Here is a 26,005-nt window from a genome sequence, read left to right as displayed (position 1 = left end):
AATCACAGGGACCATCCTATGTTCATGAGAAAATGTGGTGCAAATTCATATTTTAGTACATGGAAAGGAAAGGTTGTGCCGTCGAGTCGGTGTTGATTCCTGGAGACAACAGAGCCCTGTGGTTTTTTTGGTAGAATACTGGAGGGGTTTACCATTGCCTTCTCTCATGCAGTATGAGATGATGCCTTTAAGCACCTTCTTATATCGTTGTTGCCTGATACAGGAGTTTCCCATATTCTGGGAAACACACCAGTGGGGATTCAAACCAACAGCCTCCTGCTCTCTATGCAGGTTATTATTATTTATTATTTATTCGATTTCTATACCGCCCTTCCAGAAATGGCTCAGAGCAGTTTACACAGAGAAATAACAAAGAAGATGGATCCCTGTCCCAAAGGGCTCACAATCGAAAAAGCAACATCAGATAGACCCCAGCAACAGTCACTGGAGGTACTGTGCTGGGGGTGGATATGGCCAGTTATTCTTCCCCTGCTAAATAAAGAGAATCACCACATTAAAAGGTGCCTCTTTGCCCAGTGAGCAGGGGTTGCTTCCCCGCTGTGCCATTAGTACATACACAAACTGAAATTGCCTCTTCCTTTGAAGATGTGTACAATATCATGTAAATGCATAGATGTTCAATTTAAGTGTAACAATAGGTCTGTAAAGACATTTGCCAAAACTTGGTGGTGGTCTAAGATTGCAGCAGAAACACCAGTGAAGTTCTTTAATGCTATAGTGCCAGTGTCTTGCATATTGTGTGAGCAACATGGCATCGGTACTGCACTTACTTGGGTGCTTTGGGTTTTTTTTTTAAGCATCTAAAACATGTGTTTCAGGATGTGTGTGGCAGAACAAGCTAATGAGACTGACTGGAGAACACACATTTCCTGTTAACTCCTGTGTCTTGTACCTAAATATGTAGAGGATCAAGACAAGGTCCTAATTTATTTGAAGTGCCTGAATCTGTGGGAAATTTTTGCCCCTTAATTGAAAGAGAATCCAGCTCTGTAGTAAAATATTTTTAAAATGTTTAATCCTGTTTCCTGATTGGGAAGGACACAAGTCCTGTTTGGTACACCCACAGCTGAACTAAAACTGTGCATGAACCAAATTAGCAATCTTACTTACAATTTACTGGTTTCCTCTTTCATTTGTCTGCCTCTAGTACTTTTTTTTTGTTTTGTTAGCAGAAACCCATAGCTCATTACCACTGTTTTTGCCATGTTGCGAGTCATTAAATTTGGAAGTAATTTGTAGCATTCAGAAGCTGCAGTCCACAAACTCTTCATGCCAGAACAATCATAGATTAAATAGGACTTTTTGAGACTATCCTGAATATGCTTTGGGTTGCAGCCAAAATCCTTACACATTTCTCCCTTTTAATGCTCTGAATATCACTTGTGAACAGTGTACCTATTGGTTTGCAACCTTCATGAATTTCCTATGGGAACTGAAAAGTTAGGTAGGTGGGGTTTTTTTGCAGGGTGGAGGAAAGAGGTTGGTTTCTGCATGTGGAATTGGAAAGAAAAAATACATTAATTTAGTTATTTTTATGTAAAAAGTTCTATAGCTTTGTTGACTTTGAGGTCAACATGCCTTGATCTCTGACATTTTTCTTCTTGAAGAATGCTCCATTTGATTTGCTTCCCATTGCTCTAACGTTTGGTCTAGAGACTTTATATTGAGAGCTCTATTAATTGTTCAAGAAAGGAGTGGGAAAATTCCATGCACCTGGAAAGCTTGGAGGGGCAAAGCACAAGACATCCTTTCCCTAGTGGTTCTTCACCTGCGAGTTTGTCCTGGGATGGCAATAAAAATTCCATGGACCCCGTTTTATGTGAGACCATTAAGCAACATGAGAATTTGGGACTAGCTGCCCTTCGTTCTTTGGGACACTGAAAGGTGCCATTTACAAGCTCAAAGTGCCTGTAGGAAAGCAAAACAGGCTTGTAAACTTAAATTCTACACCCTGGAAGGTTCCCGGCTTGTAATGGAGGCTACAGACGTAGATTATCAACACTGCAAATGTGGTTTATGGTTTTTAGAGGAAAACCGGAAAACATCTGCCTACAGAAAGTGGACATAATAGTCTATTGTTTCAGTGTCTTCGGGGCTGATATCTCTTTGTGAAGAGGGGAGAAATGTATTTAGATGTATACCTATTCTATATATGTTAGAGTCTACAGCTGGGGTTCTTCTTGATATAGAGTTTCTTTCCAGTTTGTTGCAGCACCCAACAGACTTACTTGGCAGTAAGTTTTGTTAAACTCAGTGGGACTTATTTCCACGTAAACATGCATAGGATTGCACTGCTAAATATGTTTCTGTCATTCTTCTTACATTTAAGTACCATCATTTGCTGGCCTGTTGCTTTTGAACTGAGAAGAGGAAGATCTAATTGTTATGTATGACTTAGAGTTATTTTCAGCATATGAAGTGCTTTATATTTATCTCATTTATCATCAGAAGAACGCTCTGGGTCAGATTAGGCTGAGGGACAGCAAGGTGCAGAAAGTGACAGGTTCCTGACTCAGCAGAGATCTGAACTCAGGATCCAATACTCTAGCCAGGACCCATTGATTCGTGGTAGATGTTCCTGTAGTCCTGGAGCCCACAGATAGAAGTGGGGTCATTTGTGTGATGCAAATTGCTTCAACCATCTCATTCTCTGATTGCTGTGCTGGCTCTCATTTGCCTCAAGGAACTCTATTGGGACGCTGGGGATCATGATGTGGGTCATGGGGATAGGACTTGGTCTGCCCAGCTTGTAGGCTACTGTCTTAGAAAAAGACTGACTGAATTATTGTGGTGAAACTACCTGAGAAATATTGAGGTGTGGAAATGGGCAACATACGGCTTTTGGGTTGTCCGTGGCTTTTTGTATGTCACAAGGGATCCATTTAGAATGTTGAGACTCCCAGCTTTTGTGTTAAACAAGTACATAATTTTAGCCTCCACTGGCCGTAGAAAGTAAGCTTGACAATGTGGTGGCAATCTGCAATAAATCAGAAGGTTAATCAGTTTTTTAAAATGTATAAAAATAGTGGCTGACATACAACCACTATTAGAATAATGGCCACACTGTTGCACAGTTCCATTTGGGCATTCTTTGTGCTTGCACAACAGTGCTTTTCCAAAACGATGTAAACATTATGTTCTACTGCATTCATAATGTTGCACACTATGTCAGCTACTTAATAAATACAATTAAAATTATAATAGTGTGCTCAGATCCTCTTGATTCATAAAAACATGTCTTAATTTGGATGGACTTACTCCAGACTCTTCACACCTGAGACTGACAATCCCCAAATAAGAATATAACAGGATAAGCATAACATGTTACTTGGTTATTGTACTGTTTTTATGAATGATATGCAGATTTTTGGAAACAGTATAAAAATTAAACATAGAAATCATCTGCAGACTTCTTGTCATTTTAATCTTTCCAAAGTGATTATTTATGCTAAGCAAATTGTGAATTTGTGCAGTAAGGGCTCACATGTAAACCTCCTTTAGCATAAACTGACTGTATTTTTAGGATGAGATTGTTATAACTGCTTGCTTAACTCTCATCTTGTAATCAATAATAATTACTGGAAATGCCAGACTAAGTTTACTGTATTGCTTTGGCTGCTGTCCTGAGAAGATAGCTGTTTGTTCTCACTCCAGTGCTAAACACTTTTCTGAGCTTGTGATCCTTGCCTAGTGAGTTAATGATCCTGAGCTCTCTGTACTGTTTGAACTGTCCTCTCTTTCCAGGCAGTTGTGTGGCTGCAGTGTGTGATACTGTAAATGGGTGGTACCTTGTTCCAAGTGTTATTGATCCAATCTTGTTTTATCTTTCATAAATAGCTTACTTTGCAAATCATCAGCCCAATCTGCACATGCTGTCATAGGCTGGCAGTGTTCCCTCTAACAGGGACTCCAATGTGTTGTTGACTACAACTCCCATAATCCCCAAGCCATTGCAGGACTGCTATCCTTCCCAATTTCCAGACAAAGAAATTCAGCGGTGAGATATTAAACAACTTTTTAGTGGAGAGGGAACAGAATTTGTGGCTGCATAGGGCTTTACGTTTCAGTCCTGTTTCTGTATTTGGAGGGGGGGGATGTGCACAAACCACGATTTGAAATAAATATTTATTTATTTGTTGTTTCTCTGTCTAAACTGCTTTGGAAGTGTTTGTTGAAAAGCAGTATATAAATATTTGTTGTTGTTGTTGAAGAGTGAGTGCAGTCCCAGTACCTTTAAAAGGGAGGAGAGCACGGAAGAGTGCTGCCCAAACAGGAAGCTGCAGCGAGCAGAGGAGGAGCAGGTATGGACCTGCTCTCCTCCCTTTTAAAGGTACCAGGGCTGTACTGCTAATCACTCTTTGACTCACAATTCATGCACATCCCTAGTTTTTAGTTTACTAACTTGTTTGGTAGTTGTTGTGATGGGATGATTAAGAAAGGAATGTGTCCTTAGATGATATGACTTTTGGGGTCTTTTGGACACATTAGTGACATTAAAAATCCTATTTGGTAAAGATTTGAAATAAAAAATGTTTTAGGGATTATTAATGGTCACTTGGGGAGGTTAAAGAGAGAGACATTTATATTGAACAAGCTGAACCTGCACAGAGCACCTGTGCATCAGTGCACCCGGCTTTCCCAATCTCTCAGTCAGCCTTCCTCACCCCAGGAACTTGGCGGGGTGGCAGAAGGCCCCCCCTCACTTGGCCTTTCCCCCTGCTCGGCCTCCCCTCTCCCCTCCCCATCTCCCCCCCCTCGCTCACCCTTTACTCACCGCTTGGCAGCTACTTTCCCTCGCCCACTCACACCTCACCTCTTCCTTCTCCCCCATTTGCCACTCAGCAGTTGCTTTCCTCTGCCCGCTCGCCTGTTCCTCCCCACGCCTGCTCACCCATTCCTCCCCTTCTTGCCACTCACCCTTTCCTCTCACACCCCAGAGAGGGCAGGCAACAACAGGTCGTGGCTGCAGTGAGGGCGGGGCTTGGGTCGCGGCTGCAGTGGGGGGAGCTTGCCATGCATGACTTTATGACCTTAGAAAGCTGCCATATACTGAGTCAGACCATAGGTCCATCTTACACAGTATTGTCTATACAGACTGGCAGTGGCTTCTCCAAGGTTGCAGGCAGGAATCTTTCTCAGCTCTATCTTGGAGATGCCAGGGAAGGAACTTGGAACCTAGATACTTTTCCCAGAGTGGCTCCATCCCCTAAGGGGAATATTTTACAGTGCTTACATAACAAAACATGAAGTAAAGATTAATAAAGAAGTCTACCCATTTGATACATGACAGTTTCAAACTAATAAATATAATTATCCCAAAGTATCTATAGAAATAATACCCATCTACAATTATTCCAAATTATCAATAGTATAAAACCCTTGTAGATGGGATTTATTACTATTGATAATTTGGAATAATTGTCTTTATTAGTTTGAAACTGGCTTATATCAAATGGGTAGACTTCTTTAATAATAATTACTTCATTTTTTGTTATGTACCTGCTAAAAAATTTAATATAATTCAGGCCTTAACTACTTTTTAATATATTGTGTGAATATTTATTTATTTATTTATTTGCATTCTTGGTGATGTACAGCTAATTTCAGAGATGCTACACATTCTCTGTTTTGCCACAAATATGACGATGTGTTTGTGCACCCTTCCAACAGCAGCTTTTTTATTTTGCCTTAAAAACATGTTATAGTGTTGAGTATATTGTAGGTCATGTAAAATACCATTTGGAATACAAATACTACATTTGAGCTTTCAGTTTCAGAGTTTGTTTTGTGCCATATTACTTAGATGGCTTAAAATAATCCTTGGGTCAGTACAAAATGTTGACTAGTACTTACTGTCTGTTTTCAGCCTTGGTGCTCCTTTTAATATAATCCCTGTCTCCTTACTCTGCTAATACAAACTATATCGGAAATCCTTCTGTATGCTGCAATATGTCCATAAACACCATACAGCTACTGATGTAGCGTCATCTTTAAGGAAAAATTGAGTGTGGGTTTGAAGTCGACAAGTGATGAAAGTAGCCCTGAGGTTGTCAATTAGGAAGCCAAGGCCTGGAATTGATAACTTATGGGGCAGTACCTCCCTGCCTCCCTCTCTTTCGAAGTCTTGTAAGATCTTTATTGCTCAGGATATTAAAAAAGAAGAAGCAAGTACTGTTTTTCCAAGATATATCCCACAAATAGCATTTGCTTAAATCCCTCTTGTCCTCTTGCCTTTGAGTGACTTGTAGCTTTCTTCATGCAAATGGATAAAAACAAGTTTTAGAAAATCATAACAAACAAACAAACAAACAAACAAACAAACAAACTGAAAGTGCAACAAATCCCTCCCACATTTCTGAACAATATTAGGGTTTTGAAAGTAGATTTCTAATCTTCGTATTTAAAGGAGTCAGATTCCAGCTTGTTGTTTATACACTATTTGCATGCAAATGTTTAAAGTTAAATTGTCTGTCCAAAAGCAGATATTCACCCAGAGTGCTGGAATGTAAGCATGCTTTGTGTGTATTCTTAAACTTCAAATCCATATGTCATTCTCAGGAAAGAGCATGGATTGGAGATGCCTTATATTGATCTTAAGTCCTCTTATGCCAGGCAGTTCTTCAAAAGCCACATAAAGACCGAGAAGGCACTCTCTTATGTACCCTGGACCCAAGCCGTTAAGGGCTTTATAGGTCTAACCCTAACCCCTGCTAACTGAGCAAAGAGGCACCTTTTAAAGTGGCGGTTCTCTTATATTTAGCAGGGGGAGAGCAATTTGCCCTATCCAACCCCAGCACAGCATACCACCAGTAGCACTCCCAGATTATGGACCTGTCTTTTAGGGAGAGTGTAACACCGTCCAGAACAGGAAGATCTCAACCATCTCTTGTGTCCCAACCCCCTACAAACAGTACCTCCGTCTTATCTGGATTCAACTCCAGCTTGTTATCCATCATACAGCCCATTATCGTCTCTAGTGATAATACATTTGGAAGTGTATTTCCAGTATCTGCAGTTGGATAATCAATTAGAGTCATCTCCACAATGCATGCAGTTTTGTCGTGGGCTCCCTTCGCCATCTACACCCAGGTCTGTATTCTGCATAAGCATTTTCATTGGCCTAGCCTGATCTGATCTGACCTTGCCTAATTCCAGCAGCCAAGCACTCTGTGTTTGAAGGTTAGAGAAAGTACTTTGCTGAATGATGGTGCATTCTTTCATTGCACTGGTAGCCTTGCCCCATAATTTGTTTTTCTTGTTTTAAATAAGGTGTAGCTAATTTTTCTTCTCTTCATCCTGTAGGAACATTGTAGTTCCTCTAGTTAGAGACTTTTACTTAGATCTTTAGGGCCAAACTGCAAAAACATGCAAATGTGGGACCGAGATGCATGCTTACAACCAGAGGCTCACTTTTCATGAGGTGAGGTAATTGCTTCAGGCATCAGGTTATTGAGACACCAGCAGATCTGCAAGAGCTGCCCACCCAGATTTCAGCTTTCATTAAACAAACAAACAAAAAACACCTAAGCTCTAGCCCTTGTAGAAGCGGAGTCATGGAGCAAAACGTGCAGTCACTATTCTGCTCAAAAATTAGTTTCAAGCCGATTTACATAATATGCAAATTAAGCACTCGGATTTGGGAAGCCAAAATATGGCAACCCAAGCTACTTTCAAAGAGCTTTCAAGGGTCAGTTTTGAAAGGAGGCTGGCTGCCACTAATGGCATTTGCTGCTTTGCCCCAGGCAGTGCAGTGCTTTGGGCCACCCTGCTTCCAACAAGGGAGACTTAGTTTGTGTCAAATTCGGCTATACCAGGGAATGGGTGCGGGTCAGAAGATGGAAGGCTAGGCACTGGTGAAAGGAAGCTATACTGAACTCTTTCGGAGGAGAGAGTTTCCATCTCTGGTCATAATCTCTCATCTAATCCCATTGGAGTTTCTGCATTTGCACAGGGAGTGACTGAGGAAGGAGGCCCCAAACCTGTGTCTGCAACAACAGCAGTAGCTAAACCTGGACCCTCGGTTCTGTGTTATGTATGAATTCGGCCAGTGACTGTGCTTTGTAGTTGGTTCAGACAGAGGTTTCTGCAGCTGGCTACCCCTTATAAGGATTTGTTCAAGTAAGTGATCAACTGATGGTGGGCAGTTTAAAATGGAAGCAGGGAGTCCCAGAAGATTGCAACAGCTACTCCAGTAACTGGGGGAACTGTGTCTTGATATTTAATCACAGAACTAGCTGCTGTGATTTTTGGTGCTTCTCCACCAGATTTTAATAGCAATTTTTTAAAAAATGGAAAATATTTACAAATACAATGTCTGCACAGATGCTCAGCCTCAGTTTTCTCATAATCTCATGGGATTGATATGGAGATAAAGACTGAAAAGCATTTTGAACTAGCCTTTCTAATAATAGTTTGATGTTTTGCTTATTATTATTATTATTATTTTATTTATTAATACTGTTTAGATGTGATGATGGTGATACATTTATATCCTGCTCTTCCTCCAAGGAGCCCAGAGTGGTATGCATGGTTATGTTTATCCTACAATAACCCTGTGAGGGAGGTTAGGCTGAGAGATATGTGACTGGCCCAGAGTTACCCAGTGAGGTTCATGGCTGAATGGGGATTTGAACTCAGGTTTTCCCAGTCTTAATCCAACACTCTAACCACTACACCACACTGCCACTTTCCAAGAAAACAAGTTTTCAAAGCAGTTTACACAGTAAACAAAATAGTAAGATGGTTCCCTATCCCAAAAGGGCTCACTATCTGAAAAGGGACACACGTGGGATGCCCATGGGGAGGGGTGCTGTGCTGGGCTGAATACAGATTCTGTAGTTGCTTTCTCTCCCTGTAAATGTAAGAGAGGCTCCACTTTAAGAAGTGCCTCACTGCCCAGTTAGCAGAGGTTATTTGTACTGCATTAGAGAGAAAGCAATTCCAGTTACGTACTTTATTCTAATGTTGTGTAAGTTTAAAGATTGCTCATGATCTTAATTGCTCTGTTTGTTCTTTTGAACCTCCTTCTGTTTAAAAAACAATCTCTTTGAAATGAGGTAGTGAACATTATAGTAGCATTTTGGATGAGGACCTAGAAATTTACATCTTTCAAAGTTCTCCCTTGACATTAGTTGATGTTTTTCAGTCTGGCTGGAGGAAGGCCCTGGTGGGGAACCTTGCGTTTATCTTTGGGATATGATAAAGCCAAAGTAACTCTTAAACAATATATTCTGGATATTGAGTTACAAAAAAATATGAATCTGGTTCCCAGCTTTGTTAGTCTAAATGCCTTCTTCTGCATGATCCTCACCTCACATTAAGATAATCAAGAGAGGTCCATCTCCATATAGCACCAGCTCCTCTGGTGGTGACAGAAGCAGGCCTTCTCTATAGTTGCTCCAGGGCTGGGCTGTGGAATGCACTCCCTATAGACATTCGTGGCTTAATATCTTTACTAGCCTTTAAAAGAGCCCTTAAGACACACTTTTTTTAGCCAGACTTTTAATAATTTCTGAATGTTTTAAATTTGTAATTGCTGTTTAATGGTTGGTATTATTCTGTTTTTATTTTGTTTATTTTTGTAAACTGCCTACAGCCTTTGGGCCAGGTGGCATATAAAATAAATAAATAAATAAATAAATAAATAAATAAATATGATTTTTTGCAAGTTAGATATCTTGCCAACCTATTTGTTCTGACACACTGGAGGGAATTTACAATGGCACATTTTAATGTACTATCTTTGACCCTTCTTGAGGACAAATCTATATAATTAATTCTCTTAGCTGGCATGCGTGTCCAGGATTTGGTGGCGGAACTCTCGCAACATGCTGCAAAAGTTTTGATGAGAGGCCTGGCCGAGTGAGGAGGAGAGGGGGAAGAAAGTGGTGGCAGTGGTGGGCGGGAGAGAAAAGCAGTGGCGGCGGGTGTGGGGGAGAGAAAAGCAGTGGCGGCGGGTGGAAGGGGGGAGGCAGCGGGTGGAGGGGAGAGAGAAAAGCCTTGGCGGCGGCAGGCAGATGGGAGGGAGAAGAAAACGACAGCAGCGGGTGGGCTGCGGGGCCATTCTTGGCTGCCCACTGCCTGGTGAGGCTCTGTGGGGGGGGGGAGGAATGGGAGGGGGGAGGACTAGAGAGCATGGGGCTGGAGGGAAAGGGAAGAGAGGAGAGACCGGGGTAGGAGGGAGAGGGAGAGGGAAACAGCTGGCCCCAAAGCACCGCACATAAGCTCTGTGCGGGGTCGGCTAGTATCAAAATATTCCTTTCTGTGTACGCATATGCCCTTGTGGTATAGAAGCTGAAACGGTGGGCCATGTTCTTTTCTATTGCATTTTTAACTGTGATTTTCATTTTGTGTTTATTTCCTCATATTTAACGAGGCTGCAAGGTCATCTGATGAATTTTATGTTTCTCTCATCCTTTGAGATCAGAATCCAGTCAGAACCCGGGCAAATTTATGCTGGTTCTGTTTTTGTTTATCTTTTGTATTTCTGTGATCTAATGGACTCACAGCTGGTCAATGACCATAATAAAGTATATCATGTAGATACTTTATTACAGTTCAAAGCTTCTTCTTTGAAAAGAAAGAAGCTTCTTCTTTGAAAAGAAAGAAGCTTCTTCTTTTCCTCTTCATATTTTACATGATGAATTAGCCAATTCACCTGCATTGTCTCATAGTACTCATAACTTTATTTGTTATATTTTTATTCTGCCCTTCCTCCAAGGACCTAAGGGATGCCTGTACATGATGTCCCACACCTTTATTGTTGGAACCCTGGTAGGCTGAGGCAGCCACTGTCCACTTCAGGTTACTAAGTGAACTTCCCCTGTGTCACATGTGCTCTCACTCTACCTCCAAAGAGCTCAGAATAGCTTTTGTGTGGTGGATCTAGGCAATGTAGAGCAGGGACGTAGCTAGGGGAGAGGGGGCCTGTGTTTGATCTTTTCCCCGGTGGCCCTTCAAGGTGAGGAAGATAATGAAGAAAATAGGGAGGGATGGAGTTGGAGGGCCCTCAGGAGCTGGAGGGCCCAGGTTCTTTGTACCCATCTGATCAATTATAGCTACACCCTTGATGTAGAGGGATGAATCAGCTTAGCTTCAGCAGCAGAACAGCATCTTTTAACTTTAAACACAAGAATATTGGATTCATTCCCTGGTTCTGCATGTCAAAAGTGCTGTTCTGGATACAGTACAGTCTTCTGACGAGACCTGGAATGTAGAACATCAGCAGATGAAAACCTCTTTCCGAATGGAAGGTGTACAGGTTGGGGAGAAGCCTCTTCTTCCTGTGTTAATATTCATATGGAGAAGGAAGCATCTATTAGCCTCTGTTAATATTCATATGGAGGAGGAAGCAATAAAATTGTATTCTATTTTAGCTAAAATATATTTATTTTCTATTTAGTTGAAATTTCAGTGACCCTACCCCCCACATGAATTAGTTGTGAGCTGTGCTTTCAAACAAGGAATTCCAGTCCAATCTGAAACAGTAACCTTCTGTATAAGAACCGTACCACATCAGAAAAGACACATTTGAAGACTGTTATTAGGTACTAAATATCTGATCTTAAGCATACTTAGAAGCAAAAACAAAGGGCTTACTTTCAAGTGATGGTACTTCTAATTAGAGGGAGTAAGTTTCTCCCAAACTTTTCTTTTTATTTATTAGGTCTTAGATTTTGTTCACCGCTACTGTCTTCAATCTTGGTTGTGTGCTACATTCTAGGTTCACTTTTCTTTTTGCTAGTAAATCTTTTGGTGATCATATTGATTACCTTGCAGTAAAATGTTTATGGGCATGCTGCCTTTGGCAAAGCTTATTGCTTCCTTTCTTTCTTTCATGATAAACAGACTCTTTTGATAGCTAGTACCTACTTAACCTTAAACACACTTTCTTTAAAAGTTCGCTTTATAATATAGATTCAGTTTGGGAGTATTGCAGCTCTGGACAGGTTATTAAATGACTGCTTCCAAACAGCCTTCCAAATAATTAGTTGATGATATTGGAGAGGAGATCAATTTTGTAGTTTAATGTCCAATCATTCTCTTCTAAGATATGAATTATAATATACTGTGGAGTGTACACCTTTGTACGCAGAGTGTAGCATTTTCTCTCTTCAATAAGCAACACAGCAAGTTGAATCGCTTTCTCTGGACAGTTGGAAATGATTACATGTTTATGTAGGTTGAATTCCTGGTCTATTAAACTCAGTGGGAGTTTTGTTATTAGATACTAGTATGCTTGTATTACAAAGATTGGCTGTACAACTAGAATATATTTATTTTATATTTAGTTGAAATAATGCAACCTCCCCCCCACAATAATACAGAAATTAGTTTAGAACTTTGTGTGCACATACATGCACCCAGTTTTCCATTAGTTTCTTCCCTCTCCCCTTTTAAACAAAGGAAGTTGAAACAACTTTGCACTGTATAATTTGCATACAGAGTGCTGGGGTCTATAAGTTGAAATATGTAATCTTTCAAGGTTCTGATCAACTTGGTTTATTTGATTTCTATACTGCCCTTCCAAAAATGGCTCAGGGTGGTTTACACAGAGAAATAGCAAACAAGATGGATCCCTGTCCCGAAAGGGCTTACAATCTAAAAAGAAACATAAGGTAGACACCAGCAATAGTCACTGGAGGTACTGTGCTGAGGGTGGATAGGGCCAGTTACTCTTCCCTTGCTAAATAAAGAGAATCACCGCGTAAAAAGGTGCCTCTTTGCCGTTCCACTGCCAGTTTTTGTTTAGGATTTTTTTCAAGAGACAGTTGGAAATTATTACATGTTTATGTAGAGCAGGGCAGAGAAGAAATATAAGCACGTGACACAAACATTAGAGAAATAATGGTCTTGTGTTGCAAGTTGAGGCTAAACATGAATTCCAAGATTGCAAAGGTTAAAAACTTCTTAGTTCCTATCATGACACTAGTCAGGGGTGTAACAAGGTTGGAGTGGGCCCAGAGACAAAATTTTTAAATGGGCCCCCCGCCCACCATCACCGCCTACCTCTCCTTCCCCTGGCCCGATGTCTCTGCTAACTATCCCAACTAGTTGCAAGGTTAGGGCTGAGAGAGACTCCTGCCTGCAACCTTGGAGAAGATGCTGCCAGTCTGTGAAGACAATACTGAGCTAGATAGACCAATGGTCTGACGCAGTATATGGCAGCTTCCTATGTTCCATTTCTTCCCTCAGGCCCAAAGAGGCAAAAAGAGACACACTTAACAGAGGCAAGCAACACTTAGACACTTAACAGAGGCAAGCAACAGAGACATGCAAAGTCAACCCTGCATCATGCCAGCTATATTCCACCAGCTATATTCCACCAGAGGCCAACCTTTGCAACACAATTGCAGTATAGAACAGCATCATAGGTTACATGAGCCATCGGCAGTGCCACATACATTTCTTCCCCCAGGCCCAAAGAGGCAGATAAGGGAGACACTTAACAGAGGCAAGCAACGATGCTTGTAAAGGGAGGTGGGATGGCTTATTTTTTTGGGCTTCTCTCTCTCTCTTTCCCTCCCCCCCCCCCCACGCCCCAGCAGGAAGGTTGCTGCTGCAAAAACAGAATGCTTTTTAAAAAACATTCAAAATACCATGCATGCAGCGGAACACAAAGCAGGGACCATGTGGGCGGGCAGGGAAAGGTGGGGAGAAGAGGGGACTCGGCTGGGGACCATGCAGGTGGGCGGGCGAGAAAAGCAGGGACCATGTGGGCAGGGGAGGGGGAAGGAGACCCAGGGACCATGCGGGCGAGCAGGCAGAGAACAGGCCGGGAGAAGGGGAGAAGCAGGCGGGAGGGAGGAAAGAAGTGGGGACCATGCGGGGCCATTGGTCATCAGGGTCAGGGAGACAAACACAACCTCCTCTCTTAGTAAAAACCAACCGCACATTAGCCCCACCACGCGCCTTTCCCCCTCGTCACTGTGTCCTAACTAACCTGAGGACTCCTCCTGCTACCGCTCCTCCTCCATGTCTTAAGACAGTTGTTGTTGTTGTTGTTGTCTTTCACAGTCTCTGACTCCGAGAGTCCTCCTCTGAGCTCCCTTAACTAGATTGATTAATTGTTTGTGTCTAGTCAGGGCAGGCACAGGCAGGCTGCAATGGGGTGGTGATCTCTTGCTTGCTCAGCCGGTGAGTTCTCCAGGCAGCAGCTGATCTGATCTGATCATGTGACTCTCTGGATCACATGAGGAACCACCAGGGTAGGTGCCTGCCAGCCAGCCAGCCAATGGATGGGGGAGGAGCCCCCAGTCCCACGAGGGTGGCGAGTGGAGACGGAGACAGAGACAACAAGGAAATACCGGCGCCGGAACAAGGAGAAAAAACATTATGAAATTGAAAAAATAAAAATAAAAGAAGTGACACAAGGAAGCTCGGGTAGGCGCTGGGTGAGGGAGAGCCTCTGAGGGCCCCTCCCAAGGCAGGGGGCCCTGAGACAACGGCCTCCCCCTGCCTAATTATAGTTACGCCCCTGACACTAGTCTCTAAACAGCCATTCTCTTGTTCACTTCTCCTTCTCACCCCTCCCCCCCACCTGAGGCAGGGCCTCAGAGTTTTTGAGGAGAGGGGGCTTTGGTTCACCTGAGTCCTCCTCCTTCAGGTTCCTCAGGATCACTGTGACAGTTTCTCTTCCTCCTCCACTTCCTCCTCCACCACTCACCCTGCAACTGCCCCTCATCACTGGCCGAGCCTGCCTTAAATCCCTCCTGACAACTGATGTATCCCATGCTCCCGCTAATTGGACCTCTGCCCTGCCATATCAGGCTGCTGTCACCTGTATCCCCTTCAGCGGCGCCTCTGTCTGCTGCTGCCTCCTCCCTCATTCGCCCCCACCCTTCCCCCGGCGCCTCTAGCCTGGCTCCTTGGTCCCATAGCGTCTTGGCTGGCCGCTCGTCAGGCTGCTCTGCCCAGCCGCCCGCCCTGCCTGGGGCCTCTCTGGCCTTGGCTGCCGAGGGAAGGTTGGAGCCGGTAAGGCCAGTGGGGCCCCCTGCCAGACAGTTCCCTAAGCCTACAAGTTAGATCAGACAAAGACTTAAGGTGTTGGCCATGGCCTCACAGTGAGTCACACAGTGAACTTCAAGCCGGAATAAAATCCAACATATTGTGACCGTATCCTTTTTGCTGCCTAAGATCTGTGATACATGATGCAATGAGATCTGCTTAACTTGTCTGTTGCTAATTTTTAATTACTTGCATTTAAATAGATTAATATCAGAACTGTTTTGTTGTTCATTATTAAAGTGTTTCATTGAAGAATTTGTCTGCATTTTGCCAAAATTCCAAGTTTAATTTGTTTTTTTAAAAATTATTATTGTGTGAAGAATAAATATATTGGAGTGTCTATTTTATTCACCACCACTTTGCATCACTCAGCTATTTTGCCAGATGCATTTCGGTCTATTTTTGAGGGAAATGGATGGGTGAATTTTCCTACCATGCTTCTTGGTCATTGAATGTGCTATCTGGGACTTAAAATCTGTGTCACAATGGTGTGGTGTCTATGACAGAGACCACCATCAGAGGTGTCCCCTATACTGCACCCAGATCAAGACAATTCACTGTAATGATGTTCAGCTTACCAAAGCACTGGCACTGTTGTGAATGAACAAATTAATATGTTTCTAAAAAATACATGTAAGCCTGTTTCCTTTGACAGTTAGCATCTCTGACCCAAACAGTCCAGTCACCAGCATGAATGGATTTTGGTAACTTAAAACCCAGACCTTACCTGAATTTTTTTTAATGGATGTCTTTGTCAACGAAGGAGAAGAATATTTATATATTAATTAAATGGCTCCTTGTCCCCAAAGGGCTCGCAGTCTAAAAAAAGAAACATAAGAAAGACACCAGCAACAGCCACTGGAAGGATACTGTGCTGGGGTTTAATGGAGCCAGTTGTTCTCCCCCTGCTAAATAAAGAGAATCACCACTTTTGAAAAGTCCCTTTTTGCTCAGTTAGCAAGGATCTTTGTGTTGTAAAATCCTGTGGTTGTCCTATGAAATAACATGTTCTTCATATTATTTATTACGAGAGCTTTGTTTACCTCTTCTTGACACTGCCGCATCAGTTTTTAGAATCCAGAACCTGATATTTTTAGAGCCCATCCTTTTCTAGATCAGCTACTCATTGTAGGTGAGCATACTACTTTCCAGAGGAATTAGATCCAGCAATCTGTTATTGTAATTCAAACACTCTACCGGAAACTCCTCTACCAGAAACTCCTTATCTGTTATCTGGGCTAAATATGGAAAATTGTGTAACTTAACTCTTCTGGTTAAAATATTGGGATTTTTGTCAGGTAAGAAATATACAGGGGGGGAATCTGTAGAGGTACAGTGAGTAGTGGGAATGGTGGATACAGGATATCCACCATATTCATAAATTTTCAGGTTTCAACTGCAAATTTGTGTTGCCTGGATTGTGGGAAACCTAAAGTATACTAAGTTTAAAACATTTTTAAAGTACTTGAAAGGGAGGAAATGCTACTAACCCCTACTCAGCTATAAATGACTTATTTTGCTGTTTATTCTACTACATGATGAGCAGCTTGCCGGCCTCAATTTGGACAGTATGTACATTTCATCTAGACATAACAGTATATAGATGCTGTTTGTAGTACTTAAATCTGTGATCCTGGTGTGTGCATTTCTTTCCCTGTGCCTGTATTCCACATTGAACATAGTTTATAGCTTTTCCCAAGGCTGATTTCCTGGACAGTTGTTCCCATGTTGTTCATTGTCAGTCTTCAAAAGCGTATAAAATGTTTCTTGTCTTTTTGCCTAACAATAATAACGATAATACAGTAAAAATAATTTTAAAAGGGCTTTAAAAAAATGTCTGCTAGTGACTGCACAGAGTGCCAGATTTTAATTACAGTTGGCATTTCTGAGTGTATTGCTGGCAGTGGAGAGAATCTTACTGGAAAAAGGCATAAATTTTGACACTGGCAATATGGGAGCTCAGCATAAGAGACTGTAAGCCGAGTACTGTTCTGCTTTAATGTACTGATTAAAATATTCAGTGTTAAGTGTAAAACTGTACTAATCTCAGGCTTGAATTGTGTAATGATGCAGATTGTTAGAAAGCAGCATATGTAATAGCTTCAAATAAGCATTTTTTTTAAAGAGGAGAAAAATAGGATGCTACTTTACAAGAAATATGGTTGGCATCTACCCGGTTTTCCATTAAGTTCCAGGTCACAGACAAATAAAGGAAGCATGTTAGGGGAGGGGGGAAACCCCCCTTTTAAAAAATAATTAGGGAGATGTCTGTTTTGTTCACCAGATGGAAAATCAGTAGTTGTGGGTGGTCTGTGCTAGATGGGGCATTTGCAATTGGCAGAACGATGCCTTTAACTTTTAAAGTCCTGGGACAAAATGGAAAAGTAATTTGACTGTTGAAAATATTCCCTTTCTGGATACATATCAGCCCTTTTACATATGAAGGCTTGGTGAGTTTCTGTCATTTCTTATATGAGCACACTGACTTTTGCTGCTTTTATTCACCCCTGGGTTTTATTTTTGGTAACTATTATAAGACACCTTTTGTCTTAGAGTTTGAGATGCATGGTTTTCTAAATGAACCCACACATCAGGCATACCTGCAGTAGTTTTAGAACTCTACACCATCAAGTTCTACATGTGGTTTTCATATCGTTAGTCTTTTTAGCGTACAGAGCATTTTATAAACCATTTGTTAACTTTTTTAAAAGGCATTTCAATGGAAACCAACATTTTATCTGTGTTTTAGATGACATAAATTGTCTTTCATCCTTATGATCTGTGAAACGATAAAAACATTTTAATAGAAAGGTATAAGCTAGTGAACTTTTAAAAATTAACTCATGTTGGTATTTTTGTGTTTATTCTTTTTAGAATACATTTAAGCATTTGTGCTAGCTTTAAAAATCTGATTATTGATATTAGTTTTATTTAACAGCTTTTATTTTATATGTAGGGACAATTTTGTACAAATGTTACAGAATTTTCCTCTTTCTCATTTAATTATTGATGCCCAAGTATGTTTGATTAGCTGCTGCCGATAAATGTCTAGCATTTGAAGATATCTAAGACTACAGTCCTGCACACAGTTAGGCTGCTTAACTCCTGTCAAAATCAGGGGGATATAAGCAGCATAACAATCTGCAGGACTGAAGCCTAAATAAATTGTGAAAGGATGCCAGGATTACTGGTTTCTGGTAAATACAATAATTTGAAAGGAGAGAAAGGGATGTAGTTAAGAAAGTAATTAGCAGAATCAAAAGAATTCTCATAGCCTGATTTTAGGCCAAGAATATGAGGAAATCCCTCGCCCCAAGGATCTTCAGCAGGGAAGGGAGAACTCAGCTTCTCTCTGCCTCCAATGTGTTGTTATGGAGAAGGATTGGGGTCAGACACAGTATGCCAAAGGGTGCATTTATCTCTGAATCAAGGTTCCCACTCCCCACCCCCACCCCCATTGCTTGTGGGAGAAAGGAGGATTTGGCCTCACTTTGCTTCTGCCCCTACCAAAAGAGATGTTGCAGGGCCAGAAATGGCCTCACAGGCAGCATATCAAAGTGTGAGAAATGGCCTTACAGGCAGCATATCAAACTTGTGCCCTTCCTCTAGTCACTTTGGAAGGGAAATATGGGGTCTGTCTCTCTTTCCCCCAAGCCACTTGTGAGGGAAGGAATGTCCAGTATTGACTGAGGGAAACCAACATTGCACATTACTTCCACCACAGTTAACCACCCCACCCCCTCGCCTGCTCGGGGCTAGTGCCTGTACACTACCCTGTATTCCCTGGAGACAGAGGGAAGCATACATATGCTGACCTTCATCTGAATGGATTTGGGGGAAAGATTGGTTTCATTGTGACCCTGGAATATTTTCGTGCAAGAATAGTGGAGTTGCTACTCGGCACAAATTCAGTCTTCCCTTGCCATGCCTCCAGTTTGGGCTTCTCTGTGTGAACTTTAGAAATAGAGGGCTTAATATTTAGGTTCCTGCTCCCTGTTAAAAGTAAAGGTAAAGTGTGCCGTCCAGTCGATTTCAGCTCCTGGAGCCCACAGAGCCCTGTGGTTGTCTTTGGTAGAATACAGGTGCCTGGCTCTTATTTGTTATTCTTAGTCTACTTACGTGCTGTTATCTACCTGCAGAGGTGGCTGTTTCAAGGTTTAACTTGCTATCTGGAGCAGTTTTGGGAAGCTGCAGATCTGGCTTACAAGTAAATGTGTTCTTAAAACTGAGGAACCTGTGCAGCTAGCAGCTAGAAAAGGTCTTGAATGGAGGCAGTCTTCCTGAAGAGGAGAGAGTAACATAATTAAGAATGTGTTTTGCATGCAGACTTTTGAGGGGAAATGTCAAAGTTATGGCTCATTATAAGATTTCTGCTCTTTAAAGTCTCTTGTATGAATGTGTGAAAGCAACACACAACTTAAATTTTTTTCAAAATTACTATATATTGTTAAATGAAACATGTCAGTTTTTCTGAACTAAAGCTTTCAAATTGAGGGAAACCACAAATGTATAGCTAAATTGAACAAGAATACACTCAGTGCTTTCCAGGCATAAAACAAATTCAACTGTACTTTTACTCAGTAAAAGCAGCAGTTACTTAATGGCTCCATTTTCTCCCACTCTTCTCCCCCGCCCGCTCCCCTACTTTCATTCCCCCTCCCAATACCACAGATGCTTCTCAGTCTGTCCACTTCTCTCCTGGGCACAGCATACGGATTTTTTCAAAATACAACTCAGTTTTTTGATGTGTGTGTTGTACTATTAAAAGCATAATTTAGACACTCATGATGATTTACTACTAGCACAAGACAATGGAGTGTTGGAACCAACCAAAACTGTGAAATGTTAACAGCTTCTACAACGCACTGTACAAAATACATTTGCTTCTAGGAGCTTTTTTTTGGGGGGGGGGTATGTGTACAGCTACTCTAGCCTTAAAAATCATTTTAAAAGCTGAAAAAGCAATATATGATCAAGTTGGGGTTGCCAGATTTTATTGCACATCTATGCCCCCGCTCCCTTTTAGAGGATGTTTGGGAGAAGGTGTATTTATCAATTAGTAAAATGTATAAAGTTATAGATGAAATGCAGAAGCAAATTCTTTTAACAGCCAGTTAAAGATGGTAGGTAAAATAATCTTAGTTGAAAAACTGAAGAAAACAAAAGCAAATGCAATAACAACTCTTAATGAACATCTACTAGAGAACACCTTACTGAAAAGTATTTAGTCACAGTTCAGGAACCAGGTCTATTAAATATGCAGATAATGATTTATGATCGATTTGTGTGATTACACACATCTATCTATATCTATATCTATATCTATATCTATATCTATATCTATCTATATATAAATCTATCTAAATATTTTAAGGAACCTATATGGGGGGAAGTTAACGTTCTTTGCAATCATAGGTAAAATACTGAATTGCAAGATTTGAAGTAAATGGTCTGCATTCTGTAATGTTGTTATACTGGTTCAATAGCGCCAGTATAGTTAAGATGGAGAGTGTTTTTAGTGTTCCACCATTATAAGTTCTGAACATTCTATTGCTTATAAAATCAAAACAATTTGTCTGATCTGCCTGGCCATCAGAACACATTCACTAGGTGACAAGAGACACCTCCCCTACAAATGTGGTGAAGATCCATTGCAAAATGTCTTAGATAGAACAGTTTAACATTTTTCTCCTTTGAATAGGGGTTTAAAGAGTTGCTGACATTTTTTCAGACTGAGGAATTGTGATAAGAGAGCTGGTCTTGTGGTAGCAAGCATGACTTGTCCCCTTAGCCAAGCAGGGTCTATCCTGGTTGCATATGAAAGGGAGACTAGAAGTGTGAGCACTAAGATATTCCCTTCAGGGGATGGAGAAGAGCAGAAGGTTCCAAGTTCCCTCCAAGACAGGGCTGAGAGAGATTTCTGCCTGCAACCTTGGAGAAGCTGCTTCCAGTCTGTTAAGACAATACTGAGCTAGATAGACCAATGGTCTGACTCAGTATATGGCAGCTTCCTGTGTTCCTATGTAAGTGGTATTTAAATGATTTTGTAGTCCATTTTTATAGTTTCAGCCTTTGGACTGCATGCCAGAAAAGTGCTGTTTGTATATCCCTCTCTAGGACACAATCAATTGTAATTTCAGAATTAATCCTCAAAATTGGGTTTTAAGATGCAGAAAAATGCACCTTGACTGTTGAAAGAGTCTGTGCAGTCGGACTTTTGAAGCTGTGGTGCCCACAGCATTGCCCACAACCAATATAGAGGTCTTGCAGTGGTCAGTTCAGGGATGCAGCCAGCTTTGCCACCGGCCAATGCCCACTGCTGCTGCTTTTGCCTGGCGTGACACAGATCCCCTCCCCTGGCTCGACGCACACTCCTCCAGTGGTCCCTCTAATTTTTTTCTTCTCTGTGTAGAATGAGTTTTGTTCTGGGCAGCAGAATCAAAGCTGTGTGTGTGCACCTGCATTCAGAAGGGGGCCCTCTGATTCAACCTGAGCAGGATCTAAAATGAACTGAGCAGACATCCAAAAACTTGTGAGCGCGCACATGTATGCACACCTTAGAGGAAACAGTGCACCCCTCCCACTGCTCCTCCCTCGGTCTGGCTACTATTGGCTGCTGGGGCTATCCTTCAGTCATGGAAGCCCTGGAAGCCAGTTCCCCTCCCTCTCTGCAGTCAGTGAGACTACAGAGAGGGAGCTCTCTGTGACATTCACATTTGGACAGGAGAGCGGGGGGGGGGGGGGAGGGAACCATGGGTCTAGTGTTTCTGCTTTATGTGCAAATGCAGCCTATGCTTGTGGAGAAAGAGTTGCTGACAAAGAAACCTAGAAATATACTATCAGTGGGGAATATTGTAGTCCTCGCTGGTGGGAAATATTGTAGTGCATCATCTTGCCTGCAGATTCTTCAGTGAGAATGACTGCTTAGAAAATGAGCTCCAAATTCTGGTTTATGGTGTTTATCAGAACTGAAAATGTAAGGTTAGTGTAAGAGCAGAAAAAATATCTTCTTTATTTTTCTGTGCAACAGTTTAGCTTCTCTTTGACAGCATTTTTACCAGGTTACCCAGTTACTTATCATCTTAGCAATACTCAGCAGGGGCGTGGCAAGGTTGGAGTGTGCCCAGAGACAAGATTTTAAAATGCCCCCCCCCCCCCGCCGAAGCTCAGCTCATGAAGTAAAGAAATCTTAAATGAGGCTGAATAGTGGTAACAAAAAGCATAGTAATATATAGCTCCAGGTCTTAACACTCACATCAATTATGGAGGATGAATACAACTGAAGGAAGCCCGGCCGGGTGCGTGGCTGGGGGAGTCAGTCATGTGACTTGCCTTTGTTGCCCCCCCAAGGCAGTGAGCCCCCAGACAACTGTCTCCCCTTGCCCTATTATAGTTACGCCCCTGATACTCAGAGTGCTTTGTGTTTATGAAGGGGAGCTGAGCTGAATTGAACTAGCTATCCCAAGCTATACTGTCTATTGAGCTCAAACTGTGTGTTACATGCAAACATGTATAATGATTGTTTCCCTGCCTTAAAAACAAAATATTTTTTGATGGAGTGATTTCATCACTTAGGGATAAGATTTGGAGCAGAGAAATAGCTGGTGGAAGAAGGACCCCTTTGTCTTTCTCCTAATTGCCCCCTCCCAAAGCAGATTATCTTGTTCAAAAAACAAAGATCTCAGGCTCCTGTTACACTATGGTGCAGTGTGCGACATGTAGTTTGGCTCTCAGTGAATCCTGGAAATTCTGCAACCAAAGTCAGCACGAATTATTATGGCATTTTGGGTAAGAAACCCCTCTCTCAGGGTGAAATAGATTAGAAGAAGTAAAGTGACAGTTTTCTGACCTTTAATATTATGTGCCCTCCCTTGAGATATATATGTACCTGTGTATGTTTCACCTTTCATCTTAGACTGTGCAAGACTTGGGACAGCACTTGCTCTTCTCCCCTGCCCTCACTGCACCACTACTGACAGTTCTTTCTATAACTCGATTCCAATACCCTGGTGGCTGAAATCCAACCTGCTCACCCTTCTTTCTCCCTTGTTTGTCTTTGCAGCCTCTCCCATCAGTATATTTCAGTTTTCAAATCAGTATTGTAAATGACACGTGGAAAGCTTTCATTGTAAGTCATATGATGAGATCAGTAATAATGTGCATCTCACATGTGTGATAAGCCTCTATTTTATTCCTGGTGGAAACATGTAGCTTTGGAGGACTACTGTAGCATAGTGACTGACACACTGATTCACAGCCCCAGCAGTGACTTGGGAAGTTCTGTCATTCAAATCACCACCATGAATTCACTGGGTGGGCTTAGGCAACCCCTTCTCTCTCACCCTCTGTAACCTGCCATTTGTAGAATAAGTATATTAGTTAGGATGTCTAGGTACTACAACTTAAGTCCCTGGATATAGCCGAAGAGGGCTGTTTGCCTCCATGCCCTGCTTCTGGGCTTCCCAAAGACATCCAGTTACCCACTGTGGGAAACAGGATACTGGATTAGATGGACCTTTGGGCTGATCCAGAAGCCCCTCCCTCTTATGATAATACTGACCATCCTGAAGGGTGGATGTAGAGATTACTGAGATGTCATGGTTAAAAATATTACCACTTTGCAACACAAAAATGTTCACAAAGCAGCTTACATAGCAAAAGGAATGAGATGGTGGCTCCCTGCTCCCAAAGGGTTCACAATTTTAAAATAATCAGAAAGGAGACACTGACATCTAAGGGAGACATTTAAATTATTGGGATTATATTGATTAATGGTTAGCAAGTTCACAACTCAAGACAGAAAAACAATGGTGAAGATAAAAGAAGGTGGGGCTGAATGACTAACTCCTACTTACTGATATTGATGACATTTTTATGGTGATTTTCTTGTCAATTTTTAATAACTCTTAAGCATTAAATGATAATAAATGATGACATGAGTAAATATTTACTGCAATATGTTAATGGTAAGACTAATACTTATTGTCTAATGCTTTAATAATTCTGCTCTCCAGACCTTTTTTATTGCATAAATTAAAAGATAGAAAAAGGGAATTGCAACAAAGAACAGACTTTTCGATGTATATACATCAGCTTCAGTGTTCTCTATCCCACTGTTTAAAATCCACACTTGTATCCAAGACTTTCTCCCAATCTAAATAAACACCTGGGTAATACATAACAACAGGGAAGGAGAGAGGAGGAGAAGGCTGATGACTCACAGCTATGCCTGGTTATCCCTGACACTGAGAGAGAGAAAACCTGGAAGAGGGAGGGCTTTAACAATTTAATATTTTACATCACCAGACAGTTGCTGTCCGTCCCCCTTCCAAATAAAAGAGAGCCACCATGTTAAAAGATGCCTCTCTGCCCAGTTAGCAGGAGCACTGTATGTCATGTATGTGAAGCAAACGCTTTAAAGTCCCTGATAAGTGCTGCTTATTTATTTGTTCTAATTAGGGATGTGCAAAAAAATGTGAATGAATTGATTTGAACTGATTTGACTTGAAACTGCTTGCAGTTTCATTTGAATCCCGGTGAATTCGAATCAAATTCGAGCAAATTCAATTTGAATTTGAATTGATTCGATTGAATCCCATTATTTGCAAGGAGTTTCAGAATCAATTCATTTGAATTTTTTGCACATCCTGTGGGTTTGGGGTTTTTTTGGCAGGGGGAGGTTAAGAAAATTTTAAAAATCTTCCACTTGCACATTTCTTTTGTGGGTTGGCTGGTAGGTAGCACCCATCATGCCCTACCACCCAATCCATTTTGGTGTCCCTAGGACCTACCCATGGGAAACAGTGGGGTGATTAGAGTTCCACATTGTTCCCTATGGCCAAAATAAGCAGAGCGCACAAATTTTGTATCCCTGCCTTGAAAACACTGCAGAACAGGGGCACACAATCCCTCCCCAAACACCACATTTTGCCAAACATACAATCCAAAAATGGCCAAAAAAGAATCACTGATCTAGAGTCTGCTGCCAGCCACAGTGCCTGCACAGCAGTAACATCATTGGTACAAGTTGCTCGCCCACACACAATTATGACTCCATCCTTACTTACAAAGCTGCCACAGCAGCACTGTTAGCAGCAAGAGTAGCCATAAGCTCAACTACAGCAACATCTTCAGCCACATTTTGACTGAGTGAGTCCACCTTGCAATGCAGATTGCAGAGCAAACCAGAGCAGTGAGTGAAGCACAAGTTAGTCTCAAGACCAGACATGGAGCTCATCTCACAGCAATCACCAAGAACATATTAAATACAAGACCTGAGCTGCCACTGTCCTCAGCTGACCTGCCAAGGTGATTGCTTCCCATGGTCAACAAGGTCAACAAGCTCACCCATCCTCCTCCTGAAGAGAAAGTGGTATGCAAAGCCTGGTTTAGTGTTGCTGCTTCAGCATACAAGGTGTTCGTAGCAACAAAGAACAGCTTGGGTGCCAAGGCAACCTTAGAAAGGAGTGCCCAGTCCTGGTTGGATAGGTCACACACTTCCAACCACTTCCTTGCCAGGGCATGGCTGTTTGGCTCTTGGTGGAGTTCCACTGGGCTGGAACATCCAGAGGTATCTGGTGTTCAGGTAGGCCCAGCTCAAGCTGCTTCTCCTTGAGTATCCACCTACCCTTTTTGCTCTGGTGGAAGAAAGCTGCTATCTTGTGGCACCGCTCCACACATGACCTATGTCCTGTAGTTGATGCAGACAGCATCATGTGGGTTACCATGACAGAGCTCAAAGTGGTCCCACTCCATGCTTCTATTTGTTCAGGACAGTTTTGGTGTGCTGATACTAGAGCTGCTGGTTTATTCTGGGGACCACCACCACCACCGCCGCCTTCTGTCTGGGGCTGAGAAGGTCCAGTAACAACTGGAATGACTTCTGCCTGCTCCTTCTCAGTCTCAGATGGGCGGGTTGGGGGTTTGACACACTGCCAGTGGGGTTAGGAGAGGGGAATGGAGAGAGTGATCTGGCAGT

General features: G+C 42.0%; 1 protein-coding gene and 1 long non-coding RNA gene across 2 annotated transcripts in view; one reads left to right on the top strand and one right to left on the bottom strand.

Annotated features, from left to right (window-relative positions):
• Positions 1-26,005, top strand: part of CLYBL (citramalyl-CoA lyase) — a 330,208-nt gene that overhangs the window by 20,524 nt on the left and 283,679 nt on the right. The window lies entirely within an intron of this gene.
• Positions 5,469-15,243, bottom strand: LOC128348961 (uncharacterized). The gene is made up of 3 exons (XR_008318453.1): positions 13,964-15,243; positions 11,227-11,303; positions 5,469-6,273 (listed from the first exon to the last, which is right to left on the bottom strand). It is a non-coding gene; the product is annotated as an uncharacterized LOC128348961 (long non-coding RNA).

Source organism: Hemicordylus capensis, chromosome 3 (genome assembly GCF_027244095.1).
Source record: "Hemicordylus capensis ecotype Gifberg chromosome 3, rHemCap1.1.pri, whole genome shotgun sequence".
NCBI lineage: Eukaryota > Metazoa > Chordata > Lepidosauria > Squamata > Cordylidae > Hemicordylus > Hemicordylus capensis.
This window is presented reverse-complemented; position numbering and strand designations above follow the sequence as displayed.